Source organism: Crocuta crocuta, unplaced genomic scaffold, assembly GCF_008692635.1.
Source record: "Crocuta crocuta isolate KB4526 unplaced genomic scaffold, BGI_CrCroc_1.0 scaffold154, whole genome shotgun sequence".
NCBI lineage: Eukaryota > Metazoa > Chordata > Mammalia > Carnivora > Hyaenidae > Crocuta > Crocuta crocuta.
Window position 1 is genome coordinate 7,613,336 of NW_027530545.1, and position 12,888 is coordinate 7,626,223.

General features: G+C 43.6%; 1 protein-coding gene across 1 annotated transcript in view; it reads left to right on the top strand.

Moving 5' to 3' along the window:
• LOC144234475 (uncharacterized) overlaps positions 1–12,888 on the top strand; it is a 556,590-nt gene that overhangs the window by 90,075 nt on the left and 453,627 nt on the right. The window lies entirely within an intron of this gene.

The window sequence follows — 12,888 nt, forward strand, 5'->3', positions numbered from 1 at the left end:
TTTTTTTTTTCTGGGGTCCTCGGGTCTTGAAACGAGTTACATGTAGCAAGGTTTTAAGTATCTCCTAAAGAGCCAGATGGAATTGACTTTGAGCATCTGCCATATTGTAGTGGAGTAGGTCTTCCAAAATTAGAATATCAGCTCTTCATCCAAAGAGACTTTGTAATTCCAAGTATAGTGCAATGAAAATCACTGGGCTCAGTAAGCATTGGGTGATTGGTTTTCTTAATACAGGATTTTCCAGAGTGAGATGAGTAGCATTGTGATGGTCAAAATGATTTTAGATGGGGCTGGAGCCCTACATTTCCTAAAGTGGAATCACATAGAAAGTTATTCTTTTCCCAATTCTCCTTCCATTTTTTGGATTATAGAAAGAAGTCAGGCTTAGCTGGGTACTGGCATGACTTTAACACCACTACCTTTGGAACAAAAACAGTGAGCCTCAGCCTTTCCACTAGCATGTAGAGAGACTTTATTGTAACATTGTTTAATATAACATTGTTTGGTCTTTGGTATAACTTATACTGGTTTTCCACTTTTGGTAATGATATAAGGTATCTTTTAAATAAATTGAGGTAGAAAAAAATGAAGATATTTAAAGAAAATATTAAACAACTGCACAGGTGGTATGTATATGTTACAAAAATTAGTTTATAAAACTGACTAAATTCCCTTACCATTTGGGTTTATTGCTAAATCTAACACCTGCTTTCATTTTCTCTTATTTTTTTTTATCAGAGTTGCATATTACTTTTTAAATGTGAGTTTGACTTCTTACTATCCCTAAATTATGTCTATATAAATGGCAAAAACCACTATTTTCCACTAATTTGCTACTAATTGTCTAGGTAAAAAGGTATCCTTTTCTGAGTAAAGGTTCTAGGACAGATTTAAGCATCTACTTATGTAATGAATAAACTTGTCACTTCTACATTTAGAATAATACTATCTGTGTACCATTTTAAGGAGACTTGGGAAAATAATCATTCTGTGTTCTATGATTCAGATGAGGAATCATGGTTGAGAAAGGTTTTGAAGTTGTTCATCAAGTCAAACTTACTAGCTTAATTATCTCTGCTTTGAGAACATTCAGCCATGTAAATAAAGGAAAGAAATATCAGGAAGAGGTAAGAAAGAAAAGGGCAGAAGTGGAGAGAAGGAAGTTGAAATAGCGGGGAGGGATAAAAAGTGAAAGAGGAATCCCACAGGATCAGAGGAGGGAAATAGCAATGTAAAAACATATTGTGAATTAATATGTTTGTTTATGGAATATTTGGTGTCAACAAAACTATTTTTTAGTATGTTGAAAAACAGATAACTTATGCCCTGAGAATGTTTGCTCAAAGGAAGGCAGATTTGGGCTCAAATAATGTTACCTGCAATGAGCTCTGTGATCTTGGGCAAGTCATGGAACTGATCCTGTGAAGTGCAATTTTAGCATCCACCTTACGGGATTGCTGCGTGGATTAACTGATAGCCGATTGTGAAGCGCAAGCAGGAACTCTCCTGCAACACAGCTAACAAGTACGTTGTAGAGCTGGGATCACCAACCCCGAAAACAAAGGAGGAAGAATATTTTGTTTTGTTTTGTTTGTTTGTTTTTTACAAGACCAACAAATAGTCTGAAGGAATGTGAGTCCCTTTGCTCTTTTCCTTAGCAGCCCTCAGTGTTTCATGCTGGTGATGCTCGCTCTCTGGCTGCAGTATCACCGGGAACTTATGGCACCAGGCTCTGGAATCTGCTTCTGGCCACCAACAAGAGATTGACGTTAGGCGTACACTGAATTGGGGTGGGGTCATTCGGACAGTTGCTCCAAAGTCTATAGCCTGTCAGTGAACGTGAAAGTGAAGCAAGCAGAGTGCTTCCCTGGGCTAAACCCATGGCAGAAGGGAATTTTATTTCAGACGTCCTTTTTGCCTTATTTTCCTCTTCTGCAGGATGCCTCCTCTTCAGGATCCGTGTCTTATACCTCCTCCCTGTTATCGCTCAGCCTTCACCCTCTCATCAAAACACCCTCAAGAAAGCAGCTATTTAGACTTTGTGTGAAATCAAGTTAACAGTTTTACCTTTCCCAGGTGTGTTTGCCATTTGAGGTTTTTATGGCAAGTTGTGGAACCCTGCTCCTGTTAACGGGATTACAGACAATTCCAGAATTCTCAGGAAAAGGGCCCGTGGGAGCAGGGTCTTATAGGCAGAACCCTGGAAGTGAGCCACGTCCTCATGACTCATGGGCTCGCTCTGTGGGCCTGTCCCTACAGTCCTCAAGCCAGTGGTTCCCAGAGCAGTCTTCGTTTAAATATCCTACTCTGTGTATCAGTTTTCCAGGTTTGCTGGGTTTGGTTTGGGAAACGTAATTATGTCTGTTGTATAGCAGACACTTAATTCTCATTTTAATGGAGTTGTTCATTAGCAATGTATATAGGCAGCATACCCAGGTGTTTTTATCTGTTGGTGCTAAGTTGACCCTCTATCCTTCCTAGGGTATCAATGGTTGCTGACCCTGTTTAAGTCTCCATGATTAGGGCATTGTACCCTGTTAAGCATGTTCATAGCATGCTCAAGCCCATGTAGTAATATTATCTATCTCTTTATCTATGTATCTATCTATCTTTCTAGCACCTATCTCTCTATGTATCCAACTATCTATTATGAAGAAAATAGAGGGAGAGAACAGAAGGTTTTCACACATTTTCTTTAGACAGGCCAAGATTTTGGATAGCTCTTCTTACCATGCCCCTTCAAGAGGCTGGGCTTAATAACATTTAGGACAAAATGTGAAACCCCACCTCTTTCCACAATGCTGCATGGTAGAAGGGCCTCTTGAGATTTGCTCTTGTAGGCTGCTAGCATTTCGTTTTGATGTTATTGCGGCTGTTCTGGGTTTTAAATATTTTAATGAAAATTTTTATTGTGTTTGTGGACTGGCTTTTAGCAAAGGCTACAGTTTATGAAATTCTAATAAATGAAGGAGCGATGTGTATAAAGAGAATTAAAACTGAAACCTGGTTCACTCACACTTACAGAGAATTTCATAAAACACGAGAGAATCTGATGTTGTTTTAGAAAGTGACGTGCATGACTAGGTCCTGGAGAACTAGATTAGGGCCCTCTTTCAGAACCATTACAGACCACAAAGTCCGTATTTTCTGAGTTGGTTTGGTGAGCATTTGACGGTCTCCTCCTGTCAAGTGGATCGTTATTGTTGTAATGGGGTCTGCGTGTTTCAGAGCACTGCCCGGTGATACAAAGTACAAAGAAAATGAAGAAAGTGATGTCCTACCTAGAAAACCTCGCCTTGTGTAACTACCTCTGTCCGCTGGCAAATAAGTGATGAAATCTTATCCGCAAGAATTCTGTGTTTATAAATGTTATGAATAGGTCTAAATATCTAAGCCTGTGTATAAAATATTTCCAATGAGCAATAGAGCTCATTTTGTGAACTGCTCCCCTTCCTCCCACCTCTGGGTGTGATGCCTTAGGGCCTTTCCATAAAAAAATGATCTTATGCAATCCGGCTTGGTGGTTTTCACATGCTTTAAAAATGCATTCTCTTTTGGTGCCATGGTGCCAGGAGCACCGTAGGATTGTGTGGGCCTGTCCCTCCCTTCCAAATGTCCGAAGACAAAATGGAAAATAATTATGAAACATGCTGGTGCCGGTCATTTCCGTGTTTGCTCTCAGACCTATTCCTTGCCCTTCTCAGGCTCTGCTCCACATAGTCAGGCTCAGCCAGTGAGAGGTAGTAGGGGCAAGAGATTAGATGGTGGGAGGAAGGCAGAGACTTAGGTGTTCTGTGCACTTTCTGTCTCAGGTGGCACCTCCGGCAGTGNTTTTTGATTATACATATTGCATGATCATTCTAAAAAAAAACCAAAGCTATAAAAAGAAATATGTTGAATTACCTGAAATCCCACTATCCAACAATAACCATAATCAACATATTAGTGTGTTTCCTTCCTGTATTTTTCTGCTATAAATACATATACACTGGGAATGTTTTTGGAAACATCTACTGGATGCTATTAGTGGCTTCTCGGGGCTATAATTTGTGGATGAGCTTCTGTGATAAAAGCTTTTGCTATCAGAACATCAGTCCAGTTCTCAGGATGATGGGCACAAATACCCAGATATGGCAAGTTGTGGACATGGCCCCCTGACCATGTACCAGAATACACAGATGTGTGCGCACACACTCCCACATGCACATACCAGCACCAGCAAACCCAGTTGTCCTGAAGGCACTCCAGGGTAAACCGCACGTGCATATTGCCCACTGCAGGTAGGTGCCAACTGGCTTCAAAGATTTCTTTCCAAAGGGAAGCAGGCTTGTGCAGCAGGTCTAGGAAGCCCACAAACAAATGTGTTCCTTGAGCAGAGTAACAGCAATAGCAAACCCTGTGTTTGCACATGAGGTGCTTTTCTTCCGATGAGCTCCAAGGTGTTCCGGCTTTATCCACCTCATTGTTTTTTCATCCCCGTGAGGCAGTGGGGAGGCTGTTTTTATTCCTTCTTTGTAAATGAGGAATCTGGGACCAGTAAGGTAACCACGGGCCCAACATCCCCTGGTGCTTTCTACCTCTGAGAAGTTTATGATTTCTCAACCGCAGCCCTGGGCCGCGATCCCAGAGATTCTGATTCCGCAAGCTCTGCTGAGGGCCCAAATAATCTGTGTTCTCCCAAAGCCCCTCAGGTGTTTCTGTGTAGCTGAGCTTGGGAAGTGTTGCAGAGGGAACCGTGTTCTAGCCACCCTCTTGTTTACACTCATGTGGTGCGTGCTAGGAGCTAGTCTTTGTGAAATGGTTTTCACGTTCTTTACAGTGTTGGTCCTTTCATCTTAAAGTGGCTACATTGGGGGCATGCGGACCTTTCTTGGTCGTGATTGGTCTTCTTCCTGCTCCTGGTTTTCTGTACTGTGGCCTTGCTTCGTGTTTTGGAACCAGAAGGTGGGCTCATACCTGTGATGATCTAGCGAGTTCTGAGCAACACTGCGAAAGGGTCAGAGCGCCTCCCTGGGTCCCTCCCTTCCTCTTTCGGGCCCTGCTGGCTCTGCTGTCACAAAATTCCCCACTGTGCCCTCCCTGGCTCGTCCTCTCTGAGAGTATGAATTGATTCTAACTGATAAAAGGATACAAAATGTCTGACTTTCCCTTTTCTTTAAAATTCTTTAGTCCCAGGCCTGATTTCCTCAGTGGCTGAGTGGTTAGCCACTCTGAATTAATCTGTCCGCGGAGGAAAAGTGGATGTAGGAGACATCTATTGCTGCAAATAAACTAACCCGATACTGAGTGGCTCAAAACAACAAACATTTAATTATCTCACAGTTTCTTTGGGTCAAGAATTTTGGAAGAGTTTAGTTCGGTGATTCTGGCTTGGGTCTTTTATGACACTGCAGTCAATTATCATCTAAAGGACCAGTGTCCAAGTGGCTCACTCATGTGGCTTTGAGTGGAGCCTCAGCTCCTCTCTTTTTCCACAGGGCTGCCTGGGTGCCCCCTTGGCATGGCAGCCGGCTTCTCTCAGAGTGGGTGATAGAAAAGAGGGCAATACAGTCAATGCAATTGGACAGGATAGGTGGTAGCCACACTTGTGGGAATGTAGCATAATGTATAAACTTGTCAAGTCACTGAGTTGTACACCTAAAACTGTTACACTGTAGTCAACTATGCTCAAATAATAATAATAAAACAAAACAAAAGGAGGGTAAGGAAGAAGCCACACCTCCTTCCATGTCCTAATCTCAGATGCCATAAAGTATCACTACCGCTTCTACCACATTCTTTAACTAGACCTGTCACTAAATACAGTCTGCACTTAAGCAAAGGGGGATTAAGTTGCACCTTTTGAAGGGAGGAAAATCAAAGAGCTGATGGAGTATTTTAAAGCTATCACACTGGGTAACCCTTTAATGTGCTAACCCCTTCCAGATACCATATTTGCATATTAAAAAGGCTTCAAGCTGTTCAATGCTTAATAAATGCTAGAACTCCCTTCTCAGACCTACTGACTTTAAAGAAGGAATAATGGGTACATTTCAGTCTCTGGTTCATTTTTTAATACCCTCCCCTGTTTGTGATGTACACACACACACACACGCACGTACGCACGCACATACGCACGCACACACACATGCAATCACTTGCTAGTTCTGGATCTGGTCCACATCTGGTGAGTCATCTGACCGCTGTTGCAAGCAAAACTTTCTCTCCCACAGGGCCTTCCCCACCTCCACTCCCAGTCAGGCTCTGGTCTCTCTGGTTTCTGACTTTTATTTTGAATACTTCATCCCTGTAATCCTATGCTTTGTCCTCAGTTCGGCCTTGAAGAAAAGCAGAGCAAGAATTGGAATGACATTTGCAGGGAGGAGGAAAATCTTTTCCTTCCGCCTATGTATTCAGGAGTTGTGATATCCCTATATCCTAGCAACAGTCTTGGAGGTGAGGCAATGCTTTGTGAGAATCAAAGCAAGTCTGACTGTAGCAGCGTGAGTATTGAAAAGGCCTTTGAAAGATGAAAAAACTGCCAATTATATGTCTTTGAATTGGATTCCATCCAAGCCCTCCCTGAAGGAATCCCATTTACCTGGTGTCTGAGCAGGGACAGGAAGGGAGGAAGGAAGCATGGAACCAGGCATGGAGTGCCTTAGTGCATGAAGCAATTCCTCTTGACACAGAATGATACCTGTTTCCCAGGTTAGGTTAGTGAAATGTGACGGATGGCTAAACCAAAAATTATGGCTTTGTCACGCTTCATGCAGGACATCACGAGTTAAAGACTTGTAAATCACCTGCAAATATGCCCTTAATCAATGGTAAAGAGGAGTAGGAATGCTTCTCCGTGTAGGTCTAATATGCAAAGGAAATTGCTCTAGGAGGAGACTCATGTTCCAAACCCTCCTCTCTGTGTCTAGCCTAAGGAAGACCTGCTTTTGGAAGTCTTTTGGAATGAAGACCTCATTATTATAAAAGATATGGAAACAGTGTTGCTGATTGTAAAGCGGCATGTTTTTATGTCTTCCTTGGGACATGGATGGAATCTTACTTGGTTTGTTATTTCATTTGGGTGTGTTTATGAGGGATGTTAATTAGGAGGAGCAGGTGGCACTGTGTAGATTTGATATAAAGCATCCTTTTCTGAGTGGTTACTGAGTGCCAGGCATCAAAGCAAGGCTTGTTACTTGCATTATTTTATTTAACCATTATAACAACCCAGAGAGATTGTGTATTATTAGCTTTATTTTTTTTATAGATGAAAAATTTGTTTCAGGAGGGTCAGGTAACTTGCCCATGGTCACACAGCTAGTAAACAGCCAAACCAAACTTAAATTCAGATCTGGGGGCTTCTAGCGCTGTGCGAACTCTACTTTGCCTTAGCAGATATAACTGTTACTTGAAGTGAGTGGGTTACCAAAATCTCCCACTTCCCATGTGGCACAATTTTAGGGTTTTCTGGAAAGCAGTGAAATGACTTGTTGCCTTTCCTCAGCACCTTAATCTGTAAAATGGGCTAATGGCTAGATTAATGTGGGGATCAAATGAGATATGTTAAAGTATTTCTTAAGCTGGAAAGTACAAGTTAAATACAAAGCATTATGCTCCCACTTCATTTAACTTGCTCCAAGAGTCGTCAGATTAGCTGAAGGATATGTAGTAGCTTCTGGATGTGTCCAAAGCCTTTTATTAAAAATGAAAGTTGCAGAGTTTAGGCGTTAATGGGATTTCTACCTAGTGCTCTTGAGAACTGTAGCATAATGAGTATCAGAGCAGACTGAAATTGTCACAGCAAAAAAGGTAACATTGTTTGCATGAGTTCTATGCACTCACACTTTTGAAGTTGAGCTATGTGAGTTGTAAATCACCACCTTTATAGAAGATAAGCGGGTGCCCATTTTCAAATACTAAAATCTAAAAGAGGCAAAGGAAAACATGTTAAAATTATTACTTAGTGCAAAATGCAGGAATGACCCTGAGTTTCAAGTACAAAAGAAAAACAACCTGAGCTCTTCTCCCATATAAATTCAGGTGGGAAAGAGCCATATACAATGAAGTAATTGAATAAATAACATGGGATATTTATAAGATGAAATTTCTCTTCCTAGAGAGACGGTCCTGAATGCAAAATGTAAAATATTTATCTTCTTGCTATTCACCATTGTCTATTTTAAATAAGGTTGTCTAGTTCATTAATAATGAAGAAGACAGCAGAACACTATCATTCTTGAGACGATTGTGCAAATTTATAATAATTTATCATTTCTAGGTGCTTACTTTCATAGATTAGTTTTCTGGGCATCCAGAACTGCAAAATAGAGGCCATCAAAGTTGTTCTTACTTAATGGCTTCAGAAATCCTGCAGTGCACAGAGAGGAGCTTCCTGTGATGCAATATATTGAGGAGGGGCTGGGTGAGAAAACTTGAATTTGGGTTTATTTTGGTGTCCAACATGCAAAAGTCCCCAGTCCACTGCCTCCTACCGCATCTTTTTTTTAAAAGGAGATACCTGAAGCCTAAATGAACAAGCGGGAGCTGCGGCTAGAAGCCTGGGCCTCTGTTTCTTAAAGCTCACTTTTGTTCAGCCCTAGCGTGCCCTGCACCAAGCCACTGCACGCGTAGCGTGGTTACACAGAGAGGCTGCTCTCCCTGCCTCTGCTCTGCTTTCTGGTCAGAGCCGGGGTATGGAAGGAATGGTGGGTGTGCGGAAGTCAGGACACACTGGGAGTCAGCCTTGTGAACGATTTCAAAACCCCGTAAGCACTTTTCCAGCCCATAACATTTGCATTGGCTCCACTCCTTGCCCACCTAATCATCTTACTCCCCACCAGACAACACGTACGGAAGCCGGCAGCCATCGCCTCAATTTCCCCAAAGCCCCCAGTGCCTGTAAAGCCAAGGGAAAGCAGGGAGAAAGGCTGAGCACTCTCGGCTTAGTTTCTTCTTGGAATTGGCCCAAGTTTCTTCTCTTTTCTCCAGATTGCTTGCAGTCTCTCCAGTCACCTGAGTTTATTTTCGAGGCTGGTGCGGATGGTGGAGCATAGATACGCAGAGCTGTGTGCCCACGTGTAACTGCAGGGGCCAAGATGGTGATGTAAGATAGCTGGATGCTCCCAGAACCAGACAGATGGTTGTAAACAAAGTGCAAAGTGAGGCTGAGAGTGGCTCCCAGCAAGGGAAAAAAGGTGCAGGTAAAGCACAGGACCGGCTGAATCTCTAATCTCATCTCTAATGCTATTTTATTTTTAAAAAAATTTTAATGTTTACTATTTTTGAGACATAGAGAGACAGAGAGCAAGCAGGGGAGGAGCAGAGAGAGAGGGAGACCCAGAATCACAAGCAGGCTCCAGGATCTGAGCTGCCAGCACAGAGCCTGAGGCGGGGCTCAAACCCACAGACCGGAGACCATGACCTGAGCTGAAGTCGGCCGCTTAACTGACTGAGCCACCCAGGCACCCCGCTCTTCTTTTAATTCAATGCCATATTGTTTGCCCCTAGATCGGACTGGCTGCTTTGGGCTTGGAGCACAAACATGTTCCAAACATTGTGCTAGGTGCTGGAAAAAACACTCAAGGGTAAGACATGTTCCCTTAACCTCCAAAGGTCATCACCTTCCTCAGCATCACCTGGAGACCTGATAAAATCCGGACACCTGAGCTTCACTCCGAACCTCTGAAAGAGGCTGAATCAGGATCGCTGGGGGTTAGGCTCAGGGATCTGCTATTAAAACAAGCCTCCCAGGTTAATTTCCCTAATGTTTGAGAGAAGGCAAGCAAGAGAGTCTTGAATTAGAGGTGGAGGGACGCTCGTGTGTCCTAGCTGGGGAAAAAAAGCCCTGATGGCTCTTGATAGACTCTTTGGGACAGAATCTTTGACCTCGGAGTTGCAGGGGCTTGGGGGGTGACTGGCTGGGATTCCGTAGGTGTGAGGGAAAAATAATGAGAACCAGTTAGAAAACTTTCATTAACTTAGGTACTAAAATCAAGTTAAAGTCAGATCAAGAAATATTTGCTGATACCTACTGTGGTCACAGTGATTTGGGGGATGAAGACGTCCAAGGTAAGTTCCTGCCTTCCATTTAGCAGTAGACATAAGACTTACCATGCAAGCCAAAGGATGAAAAATAAGTAAAACTTTAGGGAGGTGGCAGTATGGGGGACATCATCCTGTATGGGGTAGGGGTATTTAAATGTGCCCCTGAGACTCCTGGGGAATGACGTCAGCATCATCAAAGGTCGCTCTTTCTTGTCCCGCCTTTTTTTTTTTTTTTAACAACTTATTAGGCATCCATCTACAAACAAAAGTGGTTCTGTGAGAGTTGTAGAATCACCATTTACACAGGAGGACTCCTTGGAGGAGTGCTGCCCACTCATCGGTGCCTCTGGCCCTTGATTTGGGCCCTGGGACCAGGAGGAGCCAGCAAACTGGCCCCAACTCCTTTCTGCTGCAGCTGGGGAAACCAGCATAACCATGGAGAGAGACTTTGTAGACATCCAGCCTCCTGGAGGGGAGAATCCAGCACTCTGCTGGAGAATCCTGGGAGAGAAGGCAAGGTGAGGTGGGGTGGACGAGGATACTCACTGATGGGGACATGGCTGTTTTTTTGAAGGTTCATGGAATAAAATGAGTACTCCTAGAATTTCTACTGGTGAAAGAGGAAGGCTTCGACTTATAGGTATTGGTCTCCTTTTATCCTCAATGAGTTTGATGTTATTGATCTTCCCACTTCCCAGATGAGAAAATTGAAGCACAGGGAAGTTAAGTCAGTTGCCCAACGTTGTATAGCAAAGAAACAGTAGATCCAGGATCTGAACTCTACAGTCTGTTTTTGGGGCTTTGGCAGTGTGTATGCAGTCTGTCTCCCCGTTCCGGGAGCTGGCTGAAAGATGTGCACTGTCCACATGGCTGTCCTCTCAGTCCCTTCTAGGCTTCTGCAGAAAGACCTCATGATGGGATCCGCAGGAGGGAAGGGAGAGCTGTAACCCGTAGGAAAGTGCACCATATGAAGGAAAGCATAAGCGAAGCTAAGAGAGCTACACTAAGTTGAGACTTTTACAGAGTCAAGAAAGATCTCACAACACACTCTGGGTCATTTCTTCTCTGTCCAGAGGTGAAAGGCAAGCTGTGACCTTTCTTGGCACTCAAGTTTGCCTTTGTATCGGTGCCAGTGAGCTTTCCTTTGGGTGCCCATTTTTCTGCTGGCGTCAGCAGTTCAGGGTAGGAACAGAGAAGCATGGTCAGTTTTACTCAGGATCAGGGGTTGGCAATGGGGGCAATGTAGCTGGAAAAGGTAAAACATTTGAGGAATCCCAGGGCAAGAACATAGCTGCAATGCCTGATCTTGACATTGGATGTGGAGAAAAGTGAAGTTGGTAGACTAAGACGGTTGCACAGACCGTGTCAGATGGAGGACAAACAGCATCAGAATGGCAAGCGTCCAGTCTTGGAGGTACTGGCTACAGCAAGGCTTGTGAATGACCGAAGTAGCCCAAGGGAATGCTGGGAGCTTATCAGTGAGGAACTGAAAGATGAAGGGGTGAAGGAATCATTATGTGAGTGCCGAGGTCACGAGCATGTTGGCAGCGTTGGAGGAACCCAGTGCTGAGGACTTCTGGAAGTGTCCTGGAGTGCGTGGAAGGCAGTGTGATCTGAGTGAGATGTTCTAAATTATATCAGATCTCACACAAAGCAAGCTGTGACCTGGGGGCAACTATTAAACGGTGGTAGTAAGAGGCAGGAAACCCTACTGATTAGGGAAGGGTTTACAGAAGAGGTGAGCCTTGAGCTGAGTCTGAAAGCAGGAGAGAGTCTTGGTGGGCTGGCGGAAGAGGAGGGCTACAGAGTGATGGGAGCAGTACTGAGGAGGCAAAGCATGAGATGAGCTATAGGGGGGGCTGCTTCAAACTCACTTCAATATAGAATAGCTGTGCAAATGGGTATATGACTTATTAATACAAGTTGCACTGGGGCTTACTTTAATGGTATAGCCTCTTGGCCCCAGTAACTTTTGAAGGGCAGTGCATTATGTCAAACAAACACTGTAGCTGCAGAAAGAGGCTAGTTTTTTTAAAAATTTTTTTAATGTTTTATTTATTTCTAGGGGAGAGAGAGAGAGACAGCGTGAGCAGGGAAGGGTCAGAGAGAAGGAGTCACAGACTGAAACAGGCTCCAGGCTCTGAGCTGGCAGTCAGCACAGAGCCCGACGCGGGGCTCGAACCCACGAACCGTGAGATCATGACCTAAGCGAAAGTCGGACACTTAACCGACTAAGCCACCCAGGCGCCCCGAAAGAGGCTAGTTTTTTAGAAAATTCCCCTCTGAAGCTCTGAGACTGGCAAATATATTACTACATGGCAATAGAGAAATGTTTACAGATCTTTGTCTCTCTCTTATTGCCAAGATATTCATTTATTATTCTTGAGAGGAGAGATTTTTGAAACTTCGTGATCAAGAAAATTAACTTTTCTGTCCTGATCAGTAATGTTGGACAAACACCTCTATCCCAGGACCTACTAGGGTATTCTGGCATATTTTGGGTGTGGACATCTGAAGGAGCCTAGGTACTAGAGACATCTTCTCGGAATATGTCTTGAAATCTTTTTGAGTCTTAAGTCATTTCTAATGAATTCCTAGTAGCTACCGTTTGCTAATATTTTGCGGGTTTGGTGAAAACTGAGCTGTATTTAATTTTTTCTATGTTTATTTATTTTTGAGAGAGAGAACAAACAAGCAGGGGAGGGGCAGGGAGAGAGGGAGACAGAGAATCCGAAGGAGTCTCCAGGCTCTGATCTGTCAGCATAGAGCCCAACGCTGGGCTTAAGCCCATGAACCAAGAGATCATGACCCGAGCCCAAGTCCAACCCTTATCCCACTGAGCCACCCAGGAGCCTGGAGCTGTAT